This window comes from Anopheles marshallii, chromosome 2 (assembly GCF_943734725.1).
Source record: "Anopheles marshallii chromosome 2, idAnoMarsDA_429_01, whole genome shotgun sequence".
Lineage (NCBI taxonomy): Eukaryota > Metazoa > Arthropoda > Insecta > Diptera > Culicidae > Anopheles > Anopheles marshallii.
This window is the reverse complement of record NC_071326.1, coordinates 60,764,569-60,787,335: the sequence shown is the minus strand read 5'-3', so window position 1 is coordinate 60,787,335 and position 22,767 is coordinate 60,764,569. Positions and strand designations below refer to the sequence as shown.

Here is a 22,767-nt window from a genome sequence, read left to right as displayed (position 1 = left end):
CCATCTCAGGTTTGAGGTTTTTAGAATCTCCTTTCCCTTTTGTAGGTGATGCATTTCTTCTTGAAATGTATCTAATTGTGAGAGATAACACAATTTTAATTCAGCACCATGAAGTTCATCGACGGTGATTGGTGGAACCGATGTAGAACGCGTTGTACGTTTCTTAGGAAGTTTTGCGTTGCGAATGAAACGTAAGCAATAGGCCATAACCCTTTGCAGTTTGTAGTATACCGAAAACCGTGAAAACAGGCCGTTCCGGAATTCATCAACCGTTGTTGTTGTTGCGATCCGTTGTGACGTCAATCTCTCCTCCTCAGCGCCTTCAACTTCGCTAAGTGATGGAGCGTCTTGAGGCCATTCTTCCTTGCTGAGTGACAACCAGTGCGGCCCATGCCACCAACGATCACATTCTAATAGGTTATTAGGCATAATCCCTCGCGAAATATCGTCAGCTGGATTATCGATGCCAGGAACATGGTTCCAGCGATATATACCAGCCGTTTGTTGAATTTGTGCGACCCTGTTCGCAACGAAAGGCTGCCATCGATTTGGCGGAGAGTTTAACCAGTGAAGCACCGTCATAGAATCTGTCCAACAGACCGTAGTAGCAGAAATGTGAAGTGATTGTTGGACCTTCTTGAATAAAACCGTAGCTAATCGTGCTGCACATAATTCTAATCTCGCTATCGAATGAGTGTTAGATAATGAGACTACCTTTGACTTAGCTGTGAGCAGGTGAACGGTGACTCCTTCCAGACCTTCAGCTCGAATGTAACAGCAAGCACCATAAGCCGATTGTGATGCGTCTGCGAAGATGTGTATTTGTAGATTCGTAGCCGACCATTGTGAAGTGTAGCGAGGAATTCGTAAATCACGAAGTGATTCTAACGTGTAGTGAAATTTCAACCATTCCTGCTGTAAGTGCAATGGGAGCTCGTAGTCCCAGTCCCATGACTTCCCATCCTTTTTAAGTGACCATAGTTGCTGCATAAATAGTTTTGCCACGATTATTGTTGGACCCAGCAAGCCGAGAGGGTCGAAGATTTTGGGTATATGTGACAAAATGACCCGTTTTGTCAATACCGCTGGTGCAGGTGGTAAATCTACTCGAAATCGAAGCATGTCAGTAGTAGGTTCCCAAACGATGCCTAGGGTGGACACTTGTTTCGCATCTTGCCACTCATATGTTAGTTGAACCGCCACATCTTCGGTAGGAATGTTTACTAGTGCTTCCGTCAGGTTAGATGCCCATTTTTTCAGTGTGAAGCCTGCCGAATTTAGCATTTCTGAAATTTGCTGTCGTATTGCAATGGCATTAGTTAGATTATCAGTCCCCGTTAACAAATCGTCTACGTAGAAATCGTTCATAACCGCGTTTACGGCTAATGGGTACTGCTCCTTGTGATCGAGGGCAATTTGTCGAAGTGTTCGGGTAGCCAAAAATGGGGCAGCTGCTGTACCATACGTAACCGTTTTCAATTCGAATGTGGATATAACTTCTGTCGGGGATTCTCTATATCGGATTCTCAAGAAGCTTCTATCGCGTGGATCGTGAAGAATCTGCCGATACATTTTCTCCACGTCAGCAGTTATGGCAATAGCATGGGAGCGGAACCGAAGAATGATACTGAAAAGATCCTCCTGAATTACTGGTCCGACCAGTAGCTTATCATTCAACGAGTAACCAGTGGACGTCTTGCATGAGGCATCGAAAACTACCCTAACCTTGGTACTTGTGCTTGATTCCTTGACAACCGCATGATGAGGAAGGTAATAAAACTGACCTGAATCTTCTGCCTGATCGTGTATCCTTTTCATGTGCCTCAAACGCTCGTATTCCCGCATGAACCTTACGTATTCTTCTTTCATTTTAGGGTTGCTGTTTAAACGACGTTCCATACAGCATAGTCTACGATCAGCAGTGGCTCGAGACTCTACTAAAATGATATGAGGATTGGAGTTAAAAGGCAAACGAACGACATACCTTCCCGCTGAGTTGCGAACAGTGGTGGACACGTATAGTGTTGTGCTAAGTAGCTCTTTTTGAAGAGGAGAGGGCGAGAGCTCTCTAACATCTGCGAGGTGAGCGCTCAATGTAGCTCCGCACTCACTTGCGCAGAGTACGTATGCAGAGTGCAAATGAGTACAGAATGCGGAGTACAGAGCTACCAGCAAACAAACATGACTTCTCTCTTTGATAGGATTGATTGTTAGTTTGGTAAAAGGCGAAAGCATGCTAGTTTTTCTTGTTAGATACGGAGTGTGGAGTGGAATAGAAATGCTAATTTTCTTGAGGGGTTAGAGTTCGAGCTCAATAATTTAAGCAATTTTTTATTCATAATATTCAAATATATTTTAAATTATTAAATTTAATAATGTAATGACCTTCATTGATATCGTTAATTAATATAATATTTTTAAAAAAACACAACCACACATCTACATTTTTTTTCCTGCGTTTTTTCCGTTATATATACATATATGTATGTATATCTATCTATTATATTAAAAAATATACATAAAATTAGTTACAAGTCATTATGGACGTATCTTGATAAACATTATAAAAAATTGAGTTATAGAACATACTAACAAAATTTATTCATACATAAGTTGTACATTACAAGATAATCTCAAAAATTACATTAAGTTTTTTACGACTTCTTACAAACTTCAGCGTTATGCTTTATAAACAAAATTTTGTTTAATTTTTCCGGTTTTAACCGGTTGCGTTTCTCCGTTTCAACTTCGGCTGCCTTTGAGAACACTCTCTCGCATGGTACAGATGATGCCGGAATACATAGTTTATCCAACATTATTTGGAAGAGGGTGGGATAAATTGATTTTTTAAGATGCCACCATAGTAATGGATCTTCTTGACGATCTAAGAATGGTTCTGATAAGTAACTATCAAATTCAATACTGTTACTAGATCTTTTACTAAGCGAAACACATCTAGTTTCTTTTCTATTGCTATCAAATTCTGACCAAAAACTGTCAAAATTTTCTTGTTCTACTTGCATTTCTTGCTGTGGTTCGCTATTTGTATCATTAAGTTCTGTAATTTTTTTCATTTCTGAAGCTATGCTATCAAGACATTTTTTAAATTCATCGTCATTGTCAAAGCCATCTTTTTTGAATCGCGGATCTAATATGGTGGCCTGTGCTATAGTATCGGTATTTAGATAATTGAACCTATCTAGAACACCATCATGCAAATCTTGAATTAGCTTTTTTGTTTTTTCTGACAGATGAAGCATTTGTTGAAATGAGAGCAATTTTTTAATAATCAACATAACTATTACTTTCGTTTTTGATAATGTTATAGATTTTTCCGCAGAAACTTCTTTCGTGATAAGATCGAAGAATTTTAAAATTTTTGATGCTTCTTCAGTAACGATCCAATCCCTAGCTGTTAAATTGCAATTAACACCTAATAATGCTAATGAAGTAATGAAAGGGTCTTTGTTGAAGTGAAATCTTTCAAGCATATAGACTGTAGAGTTTCATTTGGTAGGAACATCTAATTTCAATTTTAAAATATCATATTTCAAATTGGCTTGGGATTCTCTTAATTTGGTAGACGCTGTTGCTCTTTTTTTTAAATATACAACAGTTTGTTTTACAACATCTACAGTGCTCCTTATATTTTTTTTTATCGCATTTGGTACTACTAAGTTCAAACAATGAGCAAAACAAGGAAGATTTTCTTTTTTTAATAAAGATACTGCCAACTTCATGTTAGATGCATTATCCGTTATAATATTAAACACCTTGTCTGATATTTTGTACTTGTCCATTACAGACTCCAGCCAATTAGCGATGTTTCGCGATGTGTGGTTAACTTCAAATGGTCCACATTCTAATAAATACGACTTTAATTTACAATCCGATTCCTGTATGAAATGGGCTGTAGCAGCCAAATAGCTCTGATTATTGATATCAGTCCAGCCGTCGGTTGTTAAACACACAGTTTTTGCATTAGCAAGACTTTTCATTACATTTGCCATCACCTCTTCATACTCCGTATTTAACATGGTACCACTTAATGTAGCTCGTGAAGGTAGCGCGTAATTTGGACAAAGAGTCTTAAACAAATCCCGAATATCGGATTCTTCCACTAATCTAAATGGCAACGAATGGTTGCAAAATATGTGAAGCAGCTTCTTATCAACAATTTTTTTGTTGGATGAACTTAAAGGCTTAATAACATTTACGAATTCACCGATAGATTTTTGAATTGGCTTGGATGATACAGGATGCACGCTTCCGGATGAAGTAGGATGTACGCTCTCGGATGATGTTGTTCCTGCTGAATGTTCAACTACTTCAGCTGTCCGTTCAATTAACATCGTTGGATGTTTTTTTTCCATGTGACGCTTTAAGTTGTAAGTTGTTCTCCCTTTAATCGCAATCACATTTCGACACAAACGACATCTTTGCTCTTTAGGGTCGTTTTCTTCTTCGAAGAAGTACCATATATCGGCTGTTCTTCTATTAGCCATAACTTTGGTACACGCTTTGATTTGATATCTGATTTGTAAGTGAAAAATACATTTTTTAGTATTATTTCACATAGTACTATACTACACTATTACTTACATCAAGCAGAAACCACAAAACAACTGTGTTACAAATAGACTACAACCAACTAGCGATTGACCACACGCAAAATTTAAAGACCGTTACGAGACGAATACACGTAGAGGAATGATTTTCATGAATGGTTGAAGCTTAAATTAACGGACACCAATAGTACAGTGAGTATTGTTTAATATGGGACACTTAAAATTCCAATTGACAAATAATATATATACAAATCAGTATTGAACATAACATTTAAAGATTGTAGTTAATAAATATATATAGTAATAAGGACATACCATTGTCCAGACAAACATTTATGGATATAAATGTTTCTTTCAAATTAAAGTAAGGTCTCATCGCTCTATATTTTAATTGTTCCAAATTAGACGAGTAGCACTGTACGAACTGATTTGTGTCAAACCAATTAGAACTCTTGGTGGTAGTCCACATGGATATGATGAGAATGTATTGGACAAAATATGAATTAAGTAACGGTACACAGGTAAAAAAATATTGGTACAGTTTAGTCCACATGCGCAAGTAGATCGTCGTCAGTTTAGATTTAGTTAACGGTTCAAAGACAACGTGTTTCACTAAACTCCGAGCGTACAGAGCGCGAGAAAAACGGAGAGTACGGAGCTACATGCATATAATAAAAGAGCTACTTCAGAGGCCTCACTTCACCGTCAGCTCACATTTAGCTAACGTACACTACAAAGACAACGTGTTTCATAGTATTTCGTGCGTACCCGCGATGGCGGGAAATGTCACGGAATGACTTGCACTGAGACGCCGTAATACCGAATTTCACTCTTGATGCAGAATGATGCCTGAGAAAGCACTCACTATCACAATTGACTGTACTAAGTACCCGAAAATCCGGTTCGAAGGACCAAAATGTGGAATATTCACGAAACTGGTTGTGATATGAGTGCTCAAAGCGTCTAATGTTCCCGCCGTCCGGTTTGCAACTGTGTATTCATCTGTCCCTTTTTAATCCATTTACAATTCATGATTAATCCTATAGTTCATTATCTTTGCTCTAGATCGATTGTCAAGGTTGCTAGTGTTGTCCTATCCTAAGGTGTATAATTCATGCAATGTTATCCTATTCCGTATAATTATGGTCATTATTGTAGATTTCAATTATTATTTTATAACTAATTCTTACAATGGTTTTTAACCAAAGACAACGGCATTGTTCAATTTTTGGAAGCAAATAAATCTTCTGCGCTTCCCATCTCCGTAGTTGGAGTCCGGTTTGTGTCAGTGGCGGAGCATTTCAACGTATCAGCGGACGGCAATGCTTCTCCTGCATTGTCGTCTGCTGATTTTCATATTTATGAAGTGCAAGAGAATGCTCCGTCACGAATGGTGGAAGTGTCATGGACTGAAATCAGGTGCAAGCTGGTGGCAGTCCGGTTTCCTACCCAATGCCTTAGCCCTCATCCCAAACAACCTCTTCCACGTCCTGCTCATGATACTATAGCCTTCTTTCCTTTTTTTTTTCGTTAGAACGGCCTGGCCGTATCGACTTATTTTACCACGTAGCCGGATAGTCAGTCCTTGCTACGGGGGATTGGCCCGGATGGGATTTTGGTCCGGTCCGTTCGTGTGAAGACCGGCGCCGCTACCATCATGCCACCGGGCCGCCCCTGCCTTCTTTACTTTTCTTCATACTTTTATTCTTGACTAATCACCCTTCTATTAACTTACTAATTTTTTCAACTAATTCCTCCATTCCTACCTACTAATTCATCCATACTATTTCAACTAAAACGCTAACAAATTACTAATTTCCAATAGATTGTTCACGCTACAATTATCGTATATTTATAGATATATTATAGGAACCATCTGTGGCCGCGTGAACAGCCTTATTTTTCACGGGAGGTAACAAGTGGTAAGTTATGATACTTCCATTGAATGTTAAAAAGATTCTAATTGATTTTTGTGGTTTTATTTACAGACACTTTCGTCGCGATTCCGGTACAATGGTGCCCAGTTCGTAGCCGACCCTTTTAACCGCATGGATGGCACCTCGATGATCCAATCCCATTAAACATGAATTTTATCCCATGTCCTCTCTAAATTAACATATTTAACCATTTTTTTATGTTGATTAGGTTGTAAAAGTGTGCGAAGGTTAGGTAGCATAGGTGTTAGATATAACATAAATATAAAGATTGTTAGAAGGATCGCTAGAGAGATAAATAAATAGATAGGTAGATAGATAGTTAGATGGTTTGATCGATGGATAGATAGTTAGACCGATAGTTAGATCGATGAATAGGTAGATAAATAGGTAAATAGATAGATAGATAGTTAGGTAGTTTGATCGATGGATCGATGGATAAATAGTTAGACCGATAGTTAGCTCGATAGATAGGTAGATAGATAGATTGACAGATAGATAAATAGGTAGATAGGTAGATAATATTTTGGGGCTTTTATTTTGGATCATCGGGAATTTTATGTTCAAGCTTGCGGGACACCGTGATCTGTCCAGGCCTTCTTCAGACGTGCGCATTTGTATTCTTGGCCGATGACTTTGAAATGGTTTGGTCGATGAATGAATAGTACTCACAGCATCGCATGAATATTAACAACACTAAAAATACTAACAGTACTAACATGTTCGGTAAGAGGGAGGATCCGATGCCACAAGGGAGCAGCTCATACTCCATATAAAAGTAACAGATTTAAAAGTTACATTTGAAAACCTTCCTAAAGGCTAACAAAGGCTCTCCTCCCTAACTCCTACTCATTACGTCCACGACGTACCGAATGGCACCATGTGATTTTTTGCATGGCTAAAATGAGAGGGGAACAATGGTTTACTGCTTGTGTATGCTTTCTTACTAGCTACAAAAAAGTAAATATTGTATATTATGCAATGAGATTTTAACTTTTCCCAACAGTATCCATTTTAACAAATTAAATGTTTAATACTCTTTTCCTCACTAACGCAGTTGCTCTGTTTTTCGTTATTTCATAATATATTTTAAAGTTTATTAATTTAACAACGTTTCATACTATATATTTTTTATAGCAAGCAGATAGCCTTTTTGGTTTGTATATAGAAATATTATTTAATGTAATATGTATTTTTTACGGCTGAATTGTATTTAGCTTTTCTTATTTTTTTTATCACATTTTAGCAGTGGTGGTAGCTGCAGTTCACAGGAACAGGAAGTTCTGCACACAATATTCCCGATATTTTGCACGACACGATTACCTTCAAACGATAAAACTTTTGATCGACCGCAAACATGCACTATTCTGACTATTCAGGTACGGATTAAAAAATATGAAAATAAGTTTATGCCTTCATATGGATCATTTCAACAAATGTTTGTAAGATTCTTGTCTTCGTACGCGCATTGGGAGTAGGCCAAAGCATGCTACACACATTTGAGCGGATTCGCATTCTATGGGAATAACAATCCTATGTGAGGACACAAGATATACATATTTTTCCAGCACCACCAACGATTAATGTTTAAAATACGGATAGGTTTAAAATAATCTTTTAGGTCAACATTTTTGGTAGTCCTGAAAATGACCTTTTGAAAAGGAAGGATTTTGAAGGACCTTGATAGAGGAAAGGTGTCAATTATTAGGAAGCTTTTTCGAGCTCCGTTTCCTACACGCACATCTTCGCTGGTTTTTTATAAGCAGTCTTTCAGCTGCATGGAAAATTTTTAATTTTAGAATGCGTTCAAACTCTTTTTTCTCTTGCAATCCAAAACCAGTCACTCGCAGTAGTAGAGTCTGAAGGTGTGCATATGTTTTTAGCGGACACAAACGACATCTTTGCTCTTTAGGGTCGTTTTCTTCTTCGAAGAAGTACCATATATCGGCTGTTCTTCTATTAGCCATAACTTTGGTACACGCTTTGATTTGATATCTGATTTGTAAGTGAAAAATACATTTTTTAGTATTATTTCACATAGTACTATACTACACTATTACTTACATCAAGCAGAAACCACAAAACAACTGTGTTACAAATAGACTACAACCAACTAGCGATTGACCACACGCAAAATTTAAAGACCGTTACGAGACGAATACACGTAGAGGAATGATTTTCATGAATGGTTGAAGCTTAAATTAACGGACACCAATAGTACAGTGAGTATTGTTTAATATGGGACACTTAAAATTCCAATTGACAAATAATATATATACAAATCAGTATTGAACATAACATTTAAAGATTGTAGTTAATAAATATATATAGTAATAAGGACATACCATTGTCCAGACAAACATTTATGGATATAAATGTTTCTTTCAAATTAAAGTAAGGTCTCATCGCTCTATATTTTAATTGTTCCAAATTAGACGAGTAGCACTGTACGAACTGATTTGTGTCAAACCAATTAGAACTCTTGGTGGTAGTCCACATGGATATGATGAGAATGTATTGGACAAAATATGAATTAAGTAACGGTACACAGGTAAAAAAATATTGGTACAGTTTAGTCCACATGCGCAAGTAGATCGTCGTCAGTTTAGATTTAGTTAACGGTTCAAAGACAACGTGTTTCACTAAACTCCGAGCGTACAGAGCGCGAGAAAAACGGAGAGTACGGAGCTACATGCATATAATAAAAGAGCTACTTCAGAGGCCTCACTTCACCGTCAGCTCACATTTAGCTAACGTACACTACAAAGACAACGTGTTTCATAGTATTTCGTGCGTACCCGCGATGGCGGGAAATGTCACGGAATGACTTGCACTGAGACGCCGTAATACCGAATTTCACTCTTGATGCAGAATGATGCCTGAGAAAGCACTCACTATCACAATTGACTGTACTAAGTACCCGAAAATCCGGTTCGAAGGACCAAAATGTGGAATATTCACGAAACTGGTTGTGATATGAGTGCTCAAAGCGTCTAATGTTCCCGCCGTCCGGTTTGCAACTGTGTATTCATCTGTCCCTTTTTAATCCATTTACAATTCATGATTAATCCTATAGTTCATTATCTTTGCTCTAGATCGATTGTCAAGGTTGCTAGTGTTGTCCTATCCTAAGGTGTATAATTCATGCAATGTTATCCTATTCCGTATAATTATGGTCATTATTGTAGATTTCAATTATTATTTTATAACTAATTCTTACAATGGTTTTTAACCAAAGACAACGGCATTGTTCAATTTTTGGAAGCAAATAAATCTTCTGCGCTTCCCATCTCCGTAGTTGGAGTCCGGTTTGTGTCAGTGGCGGAGCATTTCAACGTATCAGCGGACGGCAATGCTTCTCCTGCATTGTCGTCTGCTGATTTTCATATTTATGAAGTGCAAGAGAATGCTCCGTCACGAATGGTGGAAGTGTCATGGACTGAAATCAGGTGCAAGCTGGTGGCAGTCCGGTTTCCTACCCAATGCCTTAGCCCTCATCCCAAACAACCTCTTCCACGTCCTGCTCATGATACTATAGCCTTCTTTCCTTTTTTTTTTCGTTAGAACGGCCTGGCCGTATCGACTTATTTTACCACGTAGCCGGATAGTCAGTCCTTGCTACGGGGGATTGGCCCGGATGGGATTTTGGTCCGGTCCGTTCGTGTGAAGACCGGCGCCGCTACCATCATGCCACCGGGCCGCCCCTGCCTTCTTTACTTTTCTTCATACTTTTATTCTTGACTAATCACCCTTCTATTAACTTACTAATTTTTTCAACTAATTCCTCCATTCCTACCTACTAATTCATCCATACTATTTCAACTAAAACGCTAACAAATTACTAATTTCCAATAGATTGTTCACGCTACAATTATCGTATATTTATAGATATATTATAGGAACCATCTGTGGCCGCGTGAACAGCCTTATTTTTCACGGGAGGTAACAAGTGGTAAGTTATGATACTTCCATTGAATGTTAAAAAGATTCTAATTGATTTTTGTGGTTTTATTTACAGACACTTTCGTCGCGATTCCGGTACAATGGTGCCCAGTTCGTAGCCGACCCTTTTAACCGCATGGATGGCACCTCGATGATCCAATCCCATTAAACATGAATTTTATCCCATGTCCTCTCTAAATTAACATATTTAACCATTTTTTTATGTTGATTAGGTTGTAAAAGTGTGCGAAGGTTAGGTAGCATAGGTGTTAGATATAACATAAATATAAAGATTGTTAGAAGGATCGCTAGAGAGATAAATAAATAGATAGGTAGATAGATAGTTAGATGGTTTGATCGATGGATAGATAGTTAGACCGATAGTTAGATCGATGAATAGGTAGATAAATAGGTAAATAGATAGATAGATAGTTAGGTAGTTTGATCGATGGATCGATGGATAAATAGTTAGACCGATAGTTAGCTCGATAGATAGGTAGATAGATAGATTGACAGATAGATAAATAGGTAGATAGGTAGATAATATTTTGGGGCTTTTATTTTGGATCATCGGGAATTTTATGTTCAAGCTTGCGGGACACCGTGATCTGTCCAGGCCTTCTTCAGACGTGCGCATTTGTATTCTTGGCCGATGACTTTGAAATGGTTTGGTCGATGAATGAATAGTACTCACAGCATCGCATGAATATTAACAACACTAAAAATACTAACAGTACTAACATGTTCGGTAAGAGGGAGGATCCGATGCCACAAGGGAGCAGCTCATACTCCATATAAAAGTAACAGATTTAAAAGTTACATTTGAAAACCTTCCTAAAGGCTAACAAAGGCTCTCCTCCCTAACTCCTACTCATTACGTCCACGACGTACCGAATGGCACCATGTGATTTTTTGCATGGCTAAAATGAGAGGGGAACAATGGTTTACTGCTTGTGTATGCTTTCTTACTAGCTACAAAAAAGTAAATATTGTATATTATGCAATGAGATTTTAACTTTTCCCAACAGTATCCATTTTAACAAATTAAATGTTTAATACTCTTTTCCTCACTAACGCAGTTGCTCTGTTTTTCGTTATTTCATAATATATTTTAAAGTTTATTAATTTAACAACGTTTCATACTATATATTTTTTATAGCAAGCAGATAGCCTTTTTGGTTTGTATATAGAAATATTATTTAATGTAATATGTATTTTTTACGGCTGAATTGTATTTAGCTTTTCTTATTTTTTTTATCACATTTTAGCAGTGGTGGTAGCTGCAGTTCACAGGAACAGGAAGTTCTGCACACAATATTCCCGATATTTTGCACGACACGATTACCTTCAAACGATAAAACTTTTGATCGACCGCAAACATGCACTATTCTGACTATTCAGGTACGGATTAAAAAATATGAAAATAAGTTTATGCCTTCATATGGATCATTTCAACAAATGTTTGTAAGATTCTTGTCTTCGTACGCGCATTGGGAGTAGGCCAAAGCATGCTACACACATTTGAGCGGATTCGCATTCTATGGGAATAACAATCCTATGTGAGGACACAAGATATACATATTTTTCCAGCACCACCAACGATTAATGTTTAAAATACGGATAGGTTTAAAATAATCTTTTAGGTCAACATTTTTGGTAGTCCTGAAAATGACCTTTTGAAAAGGAAGGATTTTGAAGGACCTTGATAGAGGAAAGGTGTCAATTATTAGGAAGCTTTTTCGAGCTCCGTTTCCTACACGCACATCTTCGCTGGTTTTTTATAAGCAGTCTTTCAGCTGCATGGAAAATTTTTAATTTTAGAATGCGTTCAAACTCTTTTTTCTCTTGCAATCCAAAACCAGTCACTCGCAGTAGTAGAGTCTGAAGGTGTGCATATGTTTTTAGCGGAACTCTCGGTCCGCCTTTACCGCCACCTAGCCAGCTACATTGGATGAAAAATTCCGCACTTATAACAATATGGAGAGCATCACTCAAACGGTTTGTTGCATCACAACGAGGCACCAAACAATCTAATTGTCTCACTATTCTTTCCATGTTGGTAGAGTGGCTCAAAAATTCCTCCAGTCTATCCAATTCCTCCTTGGACTTTACAGGAGAAATTTTTTCATTTGCCATAGTTTTGCTTGCGGAGACTACGCGAAGCCCGGTTCCCTGTACAGTCTGTTGTACGATTGTACGGGTCAATTTAAATATATGACCATTCATGATTGCCAAACGATCTGACATTTGTTTCATGTCTTGCCTCATTTCGGATATCGCATACATGATATTGGCCATATCATCCATCGAGCGTTTGGTATAGAAGTCGCTATCTCTACTGGCTGCTGTGGCGAACACACTGGGCCACTGTGGCAGGCAAGCGGAGACGTTGGAGGCGATGGTGGTGCATTTGCTGGTTACACTGGCGCACGCACATGGTGAGTATAGTATGCAAGCGGAGGCATCGGAACACTCGCCTGTGGTGCATTTGCTTGCTGCTGTGGAGAAAGAGCAGTCAACTTTTCTTCCGACATACCACAAGGCGCGGTTATCGTTGTACCACTGTGTTCAGCGGTGGCGTTAATGTCCAGCGATTGTTGTACATTGAAGGTAAAACTTTCCATCTGTGTCGCATTTTGCGTGTCTTTAAAAAGCGGCGGAGATTGCGATCCTTCCATGTTATATGATAGCTTTAAACTAACCTTGTTAAACCAATAATCTAACAAATAAATCTAGGTTGTCTAGTAACAATACTTCATTTTCGTAGAATTGATTCCATTCGGGGGGGGGGCCCCCCCCCTCCCCTTTCCCTAAAGAACACAGCGAAAGAAACAGTAAAAGCGAGTCCGAAATAGCTATGGATATATTCATTTACAGGTATGTGTATTGGTGCGGTAAAATTACGAGTAGCGTGTGCAGCAGCGGTGATACCAATAGGCTGGGCACAAACGTACGTCCACTGGACGTCCGAAATCCACGAAGTCATACAAACATTCAAAAAAATTGGGTCCTGCCCGTGTACGCGTCCACAAGCCGTCCACAAGCCGTCCACAAAGCACGAAGTGAAAGAGGAATCGGAAATAACTATTAGAATGACGCGTTTAATCAATTTCTCTTCGCACCGGTTTATTTTTGGATGTGTTTACGTTGTATTGCAGCGCTGTAAGGTAGTAAGAGAATGATGTTTTTAAAATCTTTTTACCTGTGGCTCTCTTTGGTGTTTCTCATAGGTGTTGAACTGGATCATTCAGTTTTAAAGCGTTCGTCCGGCAGTAGCTTGTGTTGAAGTGTGCCCGTTCCCGTGGAAGTATAGTCGTTATTAGTGCCATATAAGCAATACAAGCTAAAAGGAGAAGATGGAAAAGTACGACCGTGATCATAGCAATGATGTGCATAACGATAAAACCTTTTTTTATATATATATTATCCATATTTAGTGCAAAGCGACCAAAACTTACAATGAGGGTGATAAATGGAAAGTGTGTTTTAACTCCATTTAAACCTCATAATCATGGTGAGCATTTTATTTTCATTGATATATGTTTTGATGCTAAACGTGTTGTGAAAATATTGTGGTCCTTTGAATGGGTGTATACATTAACAGTTTTTGTACATTACCAGATTCTCTACCCTGTGCGGAAACCACATTTTTATCCCAAGAGTTTCGGCAACATATGGCATCCAACCGCTTGAATGCAGCCCAAGCACGTCACAAGCAAATAGCAGGACGTCTATGGATGTTCGGCCAAAAACAGGTACAAGTAAGAAAAGGTTTTATAACACAAGTGTTCCAGCTATAATGTTTTTATATTCAATGCATATTTTTAGACATACAGAGCGAAACGCAGTCAGTTGGTACGCAGACGATTTTAACTGGCGTGAATACGTTTACAGTGTTATGATGAAGCTAAACGAAATCCTAAGGGAAAATCAGCAGATAAACAAGAAGCTAGTGGACATGGACAAACAAATGAAGCTAATGCGCTCGGAGCTGGACATTGTAGCAAATAGACTTGTTCCTAGAGATGGAATTGTTAGAGCAACAACTTTTGAGTTCGTGGCTGTAGGCTCTAAAGAAGAACTAGCTGAGCTGGAACAAAACTTGCATCGACAGGATTTCAAAAAGGAAATAAGCGAATTTTTGGACATTCGGCTTCCAGCGGACAGTGTGGAATCTCGCATGCGTGCTAGCGTCGACGTATTATTTGAACGGGATTTTTTTGTTAAAATGAGCTGGTCAGGTGTTGGACATCCTAACCGTAAAATTCCATTCAAAAATTATTCTAATATTATAAAACTTTATAGGTATGTAGTTACTTGCCACGGCTTTGTCAATTAAGATAAGGATTAAGACTTTTTTCATAAACAAATTTAGGCATAGTGCGCAAAGAATAAACTTAGTAGGAATAGTTAAAACTACTCATCATAAGCATAGTCATTAATGTACAAGAGTCATTGTTTTAGAGTAAGAACACGTTTAGGTTTAACAATTTTTAACTTTTTTATTTTTATTTATTTACAATTAAACCTTAGTGTAGTATATTATATCTTTATTTCAATACCTTGACGTACCATTTCAATAAACCTTGTATGATTGTTAATTGGGTTGTCAAACCCACACACACACGCAATTGACATGTGACCTGACAGCGCCGGAAAAGACATGGACATTCACATGGAGACTATCGACAGCGACGGACACGTTACTACACTTAGTGTAGAACTTATATTCAACCAATGTTTCATGAATTATTTAAAAAACTTATCCTATTTATTAATATTTGTGAAAGGCAATGAATAAATGATTCACAGAATATCAGAAACGTTGTTAATGCATTGCGTTTGAATACAAAAATATGGTTGTTACATTTAATTAAACTAATGTATGTATCAAGGGAACAAACAGATAATTATTTATTTGAGAAAGGGGAACTATTACTAATTTACATTTTATATCCTGAGCGCCTACTGTAATATTTATATCTCCTAAATCATTCAAATTGCCTTGATGTATGTTAATCAATTTCGAATTAAAAGGGTAATTGAAACCATCTGTTGATTCGGATAGTTGTTATGCAGAAATATCGACGGAGGTTTCGTGTGCAACCGCTTTAACATATTTACTTATTTTTTCCGCTTTTGTTAAAAAACATGGATTGCGTTGATCGTTTTTTAGGCAAAAACCTTTACGTAAATGGAGTATTACTAAACTTCCTCCCTGATGAATTGATGGATAATTAACTTGTTCTTCCGTGTTGTTCGTTTGAAAAGTCTCTATTTCAGAAAGTCTATTTATCGTTTGTTCTAAACTTTTCGGTCCACTTCGCAGCAAACGTTTTATACGCTGCAATGCATTCTCAAAAGGATAAGATGATATTGTACGAAGTGGACCGAATTGATCAGCTTCTTTGTAACTGGACCGTAAATAACTCCAAATTGTTTGACAAAGACCTGGAGAAAAGAATATGTTACTGACCAATGCTCCTTGTACACAACAGACGAAAGCATTGTAATGCTACAAAAATACAGCAAGAAGTGTTTATAGTGTTTTTCACTTAACGTTTCTTTGAGAACCCCTACCGATGCGTAAAAAAGAAACAAGGCAAACTCAGATCCTTTCCAATATTTAAGTTCACTTAATGAACGGAACTTTCTATGTATCTCTATAGGTAATTATATGCATACTAACATTGTCGACATGTTATTAATATGTTGTGTTGATAACTTATGATCCATACCAAGTTTACCATTTACCCAGCCGTTAAGCATTCGTTTCGTATTACCTAAGTCAATTAAATGCAATGAATCACCAACTATTATTTGACTGATCAAATCTAAGTTATCCAAGTTTAAAATAGGAGAATCAAATTTATGATGATCGCCATACACGCGTATTCTAAATCCTTCATCTGTGCGCTCTGGAGCAATACATGTCGGGAATGTTACTCTTCTTCGCATACTCCGTCCTTCCGTAATGCACTTCAAGCAACCGTCACGAGCGTTGTAGTTGGCTACACCTGTTCAAAAAAGATTTAGGTAATATGAAAGTTGATGTAATGTTGTAATTGTTTTATATTACCTTTGATATATGCACGAGCTGGAGAATCAGCTATAATGGCACGTATTTGTATCGCTACTATTCTGTTTTTGATGAGTAGTCCATTCTTCATGAGAAAGTTTAGCTCATCCACGAAAGGCCAAAGAAAGTGTTCGATACTTGCCGGTTTTGACGATCCACAATATATGGCAGCTACCATAACTGGCACTTCTGGCATTCCATGAATGTTGAATATTATTGGCCAAAATTGTTGTTTACTGCTTTTGAAAATCGGTAAACCGTCGATTGATATATTCAGCAAAAGCGTTGAATCGGGACGAATATTTGCAATGCTACAAACAAACATAATCGTATATACCAGTATGACTTATGTTTAGATTATTTACCCCAGATCAATTACCTTAGGTCGTGTAAAAAACATTTTTGGATTCCGTGGTACCAGTATTGGCCTCCTTGTATCGTTAATATTTCCAAAGAAGGTTTCGATTGGTTTTCAGCAAGGTTCTTGCATCTTTAGGCAGCTTACAGTTACTTATTCGTCGTATTATCTCCATAACTTCCTCGATCGACTCGTATGTTTGATTTTTAGATACGGCCCAGCGACGTAAAGCATCTTGCACTAAAAACGTTTTTGTACTGTTTTCCGATTCTTGCTCTTCATCTGAGCTTTCAATGAGATAGTCGACATCATCATCATCATTGTCTTGACTGGCTTCATCGTCAGTGCTTCCCAATGATACGTTGATTTCATTTTCACAGTCAGCCGATGAGGGGTGATTATCTACATTACTTGCAAGCTGATCGATTACGTTTGGAGGGGCTTGTATAACTGTAATTCAGACATACTTCTGTTAGAACAAGAGTACAAACACACATTAAAACTTTGTTCTCAACATTAGCACTTCCACTTGCAACGAGCGCATCATTCTGTTCTAGTTGAACGAGGCGATCACGATTGCGATATAAAAGGGAATTGAATCGAATTCGCTTCGAGAAAGACTTCTCCATTTCATTTTCTCTACGGAAACCAGACATTTTCATCAACCACTTAAAATATCACTGAAATATTCTTCTTTTTCTTCTTCTTCTTGTTAGGTGGATGGGTTGAAACCTCCTATGACATTTGCTGTCATAATCAGAGGCGTACCATCCTGTTTGTGAAAAGAGGAGGACTGTGCGTCCATTTCTCTGTTTAGTTTTGATGTTATTGTTCCAGGTGAGTTTTGTGACTTTGTTGTTAGCTTCTGTCACCAGTTTTATGTTAGTATATATGTTCCTTCGTATTTCGTTCTATTTCCATTGGGTTTTGTGGTTGTTTTGTGTTTTTTCTGCGTTGTTGTTTCTATTGTCGGTGTTGTCTTCTGTCCTGATTTTATGTTGGTGTTGTTGTTGTTCCGTCGTTCGTCTCTTCTCTTTTTGTTTGTTGGGTGAGTGTCGTGTCAGTATTTATCTTCCATCAACGAGTTTGTGTTACCGTCTTTTGGTTAGTCAGATTCTTATATTTCATTTTCACTTAGTTATTTTTTTTCCACTAGTATGATTATTGGGTTATTTTACTTTGGTTTTCTTATTTTTTTTTGTGTGTTATTCTTTTATTATTTTATTTATTTATTTTTTTTTTTGGGTGTTAATAATGTTATTTTTTATTTAAATTTTGTTTTTTTTTTGGGTGGTGCTTAGAGGGTTGTCGTCGTCATTCTCTGAAACATGCTTTTTATTTTCCTGATTATCTTCTACCTGTATTTTTTTTTTATCCTGCTTGCTTTCTCCTATGTATTCCATTTGTGTTCCTATTATTTGTTGTGTGGATATTCTATTCTTAGTTTTCTTGGCGTAAGCTTTGTCCGGCAAAGGAACGTCAGAAATCATCATGAATATTTGGTGCCTTTTACTTATTATTATTTTTTGGTAAAACTTCCTTTTTGTGTTTTGTTTTGATGTCGAAGCTTTACGTATTGTCTTGTCGTTTCAAAGGTCAGAATATCTTAATTATACTGAAAGTATAAGGAGATTCTTTTTCTCTTCTTGTGATGAAGTTAGGAATCTCCTTTGTGTTCTATTGTTTAGTTATGGTTGTTCTGATTTTAGGATGTTTGTATTGTTGTCTTTTGTTTGTCTTCTATTGCCTTATTATATAGTTATGTTATTTTTGTCTATCAGTTCTATAATTTTCTTTAAAATGCGTCCTGATTTTTGTTGCCATTTTTCTATAAGGTTATTCATATTAATTTCCGTGGATCTGACGTATTTTGGACACTCAAAAATTTTATGCCACCCGGTGTTTGGACTAGCACATATATCACAGTTTCCTTCGGGAACTATTTTTATTTTTTCAAGCCAGAATTCGGAGAGGTCATGCCTGATAAAATTTTGTTCGATATTTTAACCTCTCTACCCGTTAGGTCAGTGTGTTTGTACCATGGTTCGAGCTTAAATTCTTTTTGAAATTTGGCGAATTTTTTTCCTTTGTGAATTATTGTTTTTTGGTACCATTCTATAGTTTCCTCAATCATTACCGTTTTAAATAATTTAATAATATCTGGATATCTGTATTTGTTGTTTATTTTAATTTGAGATATTGTCCCTTTTTTTGCTAGAGTATCTGCGATTTCATTTCCTCTTACTCCTGTGTGGGATGGTATCCAAACTATTTCTGCTTTTAATTTGGTACATGTTTTTATTATTTTGTATATATTTTCTTCTATTAGCAGTTTTTGTTGGGCGATTTTCAGTATATTGCATGCTGTTAGGCTATCCGTGTATATGACTGGTTTTTTTAATTTTATTTCGTCTGCTTTATCGAGGGCCTTGCTTATTGCTATAATTTCGGTTGTGGTTATGGAGGCGTATTTTTTTAAGCTGTAGTCGAGGTATGTGTGTACGTTCATTTCTTTAATATATATCCCTATTCCGGCTTTGCCGTTAATTATGCTTCCATCCGTGTATATGGAGGGTCTATTTTGATTTGTTTGTTCTATTTTTTGTAGTGTTAATTGTTTCATCCTATCTCTGTTATTGTTAGTTTTTTTGTCTATTTCGTTGGTTAAAGTTGTGTCTATTTGTATTTGTTCTTCAATATTGTTTGTTGTGGCTATATATAGGTGGGTATATTTGTTTTTGTCTTTTTCAAATAGCGATTCTTGAAATGTTTTTTTTTTCTTTTTTTGTAGTTTATTTTTTGATGTTTTTCTATTTGTGATCTTATTGGCTTTGAGAATACTATGTTTTTTGTTAGTTCTTTCCGAGTGGTATACTTGTTTCTTATGTTGAGTGGGATTTCTGCGGCTAAAGCGTGTAAGGTGTTTATAGGCGTGGTTTTGGTGCATCCTGTTGCTTTTCTTAGAGCTTGGTTAATGGTTGTGTTTAAAGATTCTTGTGTTTTTTTGTGCTGTTGTTTGTAGATGAGCTTCCTGCTTCTATTATGCTTCGAATGTTTGCTCTGTATATGTTTAGGGCTTTGTGTGGGTATAAATTGTTTTTCCTAGAGCATAAGATTTTTATTATATTTAGTCTGGTGTTTGTTTTGTTCTTTATGTATTCTATGTGCGGTTTAAATATTAGTTTTCTGTCTATAATATTACCTAGGTATTTGTAATGTTTTACTTCCTCGATTGGATTGTTTTGTATGATGATTATTATTCTATTGATGTTTTCTTCGAAAGTCATAAGTTTTGTTTTCCCTGTGTTGATCGTTAAATTTAGTTTTGTTATTTCTTGAGCAAAAATGTTCGTGGCGTGTTGTAGGTTTGTTTCTAGTTCTAATTGTGTTTTTCCATTTCCAATTATGGCGAAATCATCTGCGTATTGAATTAGTTTTATGTGATTGTTGTCTAAATGTTTGTGTAAATCTTTGGTGTAGAAATTGAATAAGGTTGGTGACATAACGTCACCTTGGGGTAGTCCATCCGTGACAAGTTTTTTGATTATTTGATTATTGCTCTCTAGTTCTATTGTTCTATTAGTCAGGAATGATTGAATCCATTTGATTGTTTGTGTTGGTATCTGAGTTTCTATCATTTTTTCGATTAATATTTTTGTTTTGACTTTGTTATATGCATTTTCAAGGTCAATGAATATTATACCCGTTTTTAAATTTTTTCTTTTGTTATGTTGTATGTGATTTGTTATGTAGTTAGTAGGTTGATTAGTGGTTCTATTGTTTCTGCCAATCCAAAAGATAGTTCGGGGAGTATGTTGTTGATCTCTATGTGTTTGTTCATTTTCCTTATAACGGCTGTGTTGAAGATTTTTGTGTTTGTTGGGATTAGTGCTATTGGCCTATAGTTTTCTATGTGTGTTTGTGTCTTTGTTTGGTTTGCAGATGGCTACTATCTTAATTCTTTTTAAATGTTTTTTAATTTTTCCTTTTTTCCACATGTTATTTCCCTCGTTTAAGATTTTTTTTAGAGTTTCAGGATTGATGTTTCTTAGCATGTCGTATGTAATTTTATCTGGTCCTGGGGCTGTGTTCTTCTTTCCTGTTATTATTTGTTCCCATAGATTTTGATCAATGAGTTCATTTTCTTGATTTGGTTCTATTTGAATGTTTATGTTGAATTTGGAGTTTGTATTATTTGTAAAGTTCAGATTAAGAAAATCCTTTGCCTTGTTTGTTTCGTTGTGTATTATATTTGTTTCTTTGTGATTGTTGTTGTTCAGATTGTTGTTATTGTTCAATTTACTCACCAGGTTCCATAGGTCTTTGGTGTTGGTGTTTTTGTTAATTCCTTCTAAAGTGTTTGCCAGTTCTGTTCTTTTTGTTTTTTAATTTTTCTTTTTAATATTGCAGATTTTTTCCTGACTTCTATTGCGTTTTCTAGCGATCTTATTTGGTTGAATTTTTTTCTGGCATTGTTTTTATCTTGGAAAGCTACTTTTATTTCGTCATTCCACCATGATTTTAAGTTAATGGTTGTTTTATGTTTGTTGTTTGCTATTATTTTCTTTATTTTGTTGGTTAGTTGTTTAATTGTGTTGATTTCTTGAGGGTCAATATTGTTAATATTGTTTTTTTATTTTTTTTTTATTGAGGACGGTGTGATGTGTTTTTGTGTATGGCTTTTAAAGATTATTTCGATCGTTTTGTGATTGCTTCCACCTACGTGTTTGTCCTTGATTTTCCTTGTGATGTGATTATATATGTCGTTGGATGTTATTGTTAAATCTATTGCTGTTTGTCTTGTTTACGTCTGTAGGTGTATGTGTATATTTTTCGTTTGGTATTATGATGTAATTTGAGTTCTGTAATTCTTCCATTATTGTTTCTCCTTTTCTGTTTGTTAGGTCGTCTCTCCAGAAGGTATGGTGGGAGTTGAAATCTCCTGTGATTATGGTTCTGTTCTGTGTGAGGTTGAGTTGTATAATTTTGTTAATGGTGTTTTTTTATTTCATTTATGTTAGCTTGTGGGGCTATATATGTTGTGATGATTGTTAGGTTTTCTGTTATTAGTTTTATGCTGGTTGTTTGTACATTTTCTGTTATATCTGTGAAATTGTTGATTTGGTATTTGATATTTTTTTTGATTAGTATACAGCTTCCTCCATAACCGTCTTGCCTGTCTTGTCTTACTATATTGTAACCTGGAATTCTAATTGTTTTTCCTGGCTTTAACCTAGATTCTTGTAAGCATGCTATCGAAAATTCCTCGTCGCGTAGGATGTGGTTTAATTCCTCTTTGTTACTTTTTATACTTTGAATGTTTGTTTGTAGGATTTTAATTTTTTCCGTCTTGTCTTTTTTGTTTCGCTATATTCGGCGAACCGTTGATGAATTCTTTTGTATTGTTATTGTTATTATTTTTGTTATATTTCTTTATTATTTAGGGGAGTGTTTCAACTTCTGTTTTGCTGAGGGGACTGTGAAACATCTCGGATTCACTAAGTATTACCTCAGTGTCGCTAAATATTACTTCTTCGGTGTTTTTTTTTGTTTTCTGTAACTTTTTGATTTTCTGTGTTTTCTGTTTTTTTTCTGTAAAATTTTTCGTGGCTTGGTTATTTTCTGTTTCCGTGGTGTTATTCATTTCTTTAGTGTTTTTCCTTTCTGTATTGTTTTTAAAATTTTCTGTGTTATTAATTTGGTATTTGGGTGATTTGTTTTTTTCCGTATCGTTGTTTTGTTTTGGTGTTCTGTCTTTGACAGCGCTAGAATACGGTCTGTTAGTATAGTTTCTCGGTACCATTGGTACCGCTTCCCTACGTATACGTCTTGCCTCGCGCATGGTTATTCGGATAACCGTTTGTATTTTTTTTATTTCGTATTCAT

General features: G+C 36.4%; 2 pseudogenes; one reads left to right on the top strand and one right to left on the bottom strand.

Annotated features, from left to right (window-relative positions):
• Positions 1-14,028: 14,028 nt before the first annotated feature.
• On the top strand, positions 14,029-14,886 carry LOC128709370 (uncharacterized; annotated as a pseudogene).
• A 629-nt stretch (positions 14,887-15,515) lies between these two features.
• Positions 15,516-17,510, bottom strand: LOC128718300 (uncharacterized; annotated as a pseudogene).
• Between the last annotated feature and the right edge of the window lie 5,257 nt (positions 17,511-22,767).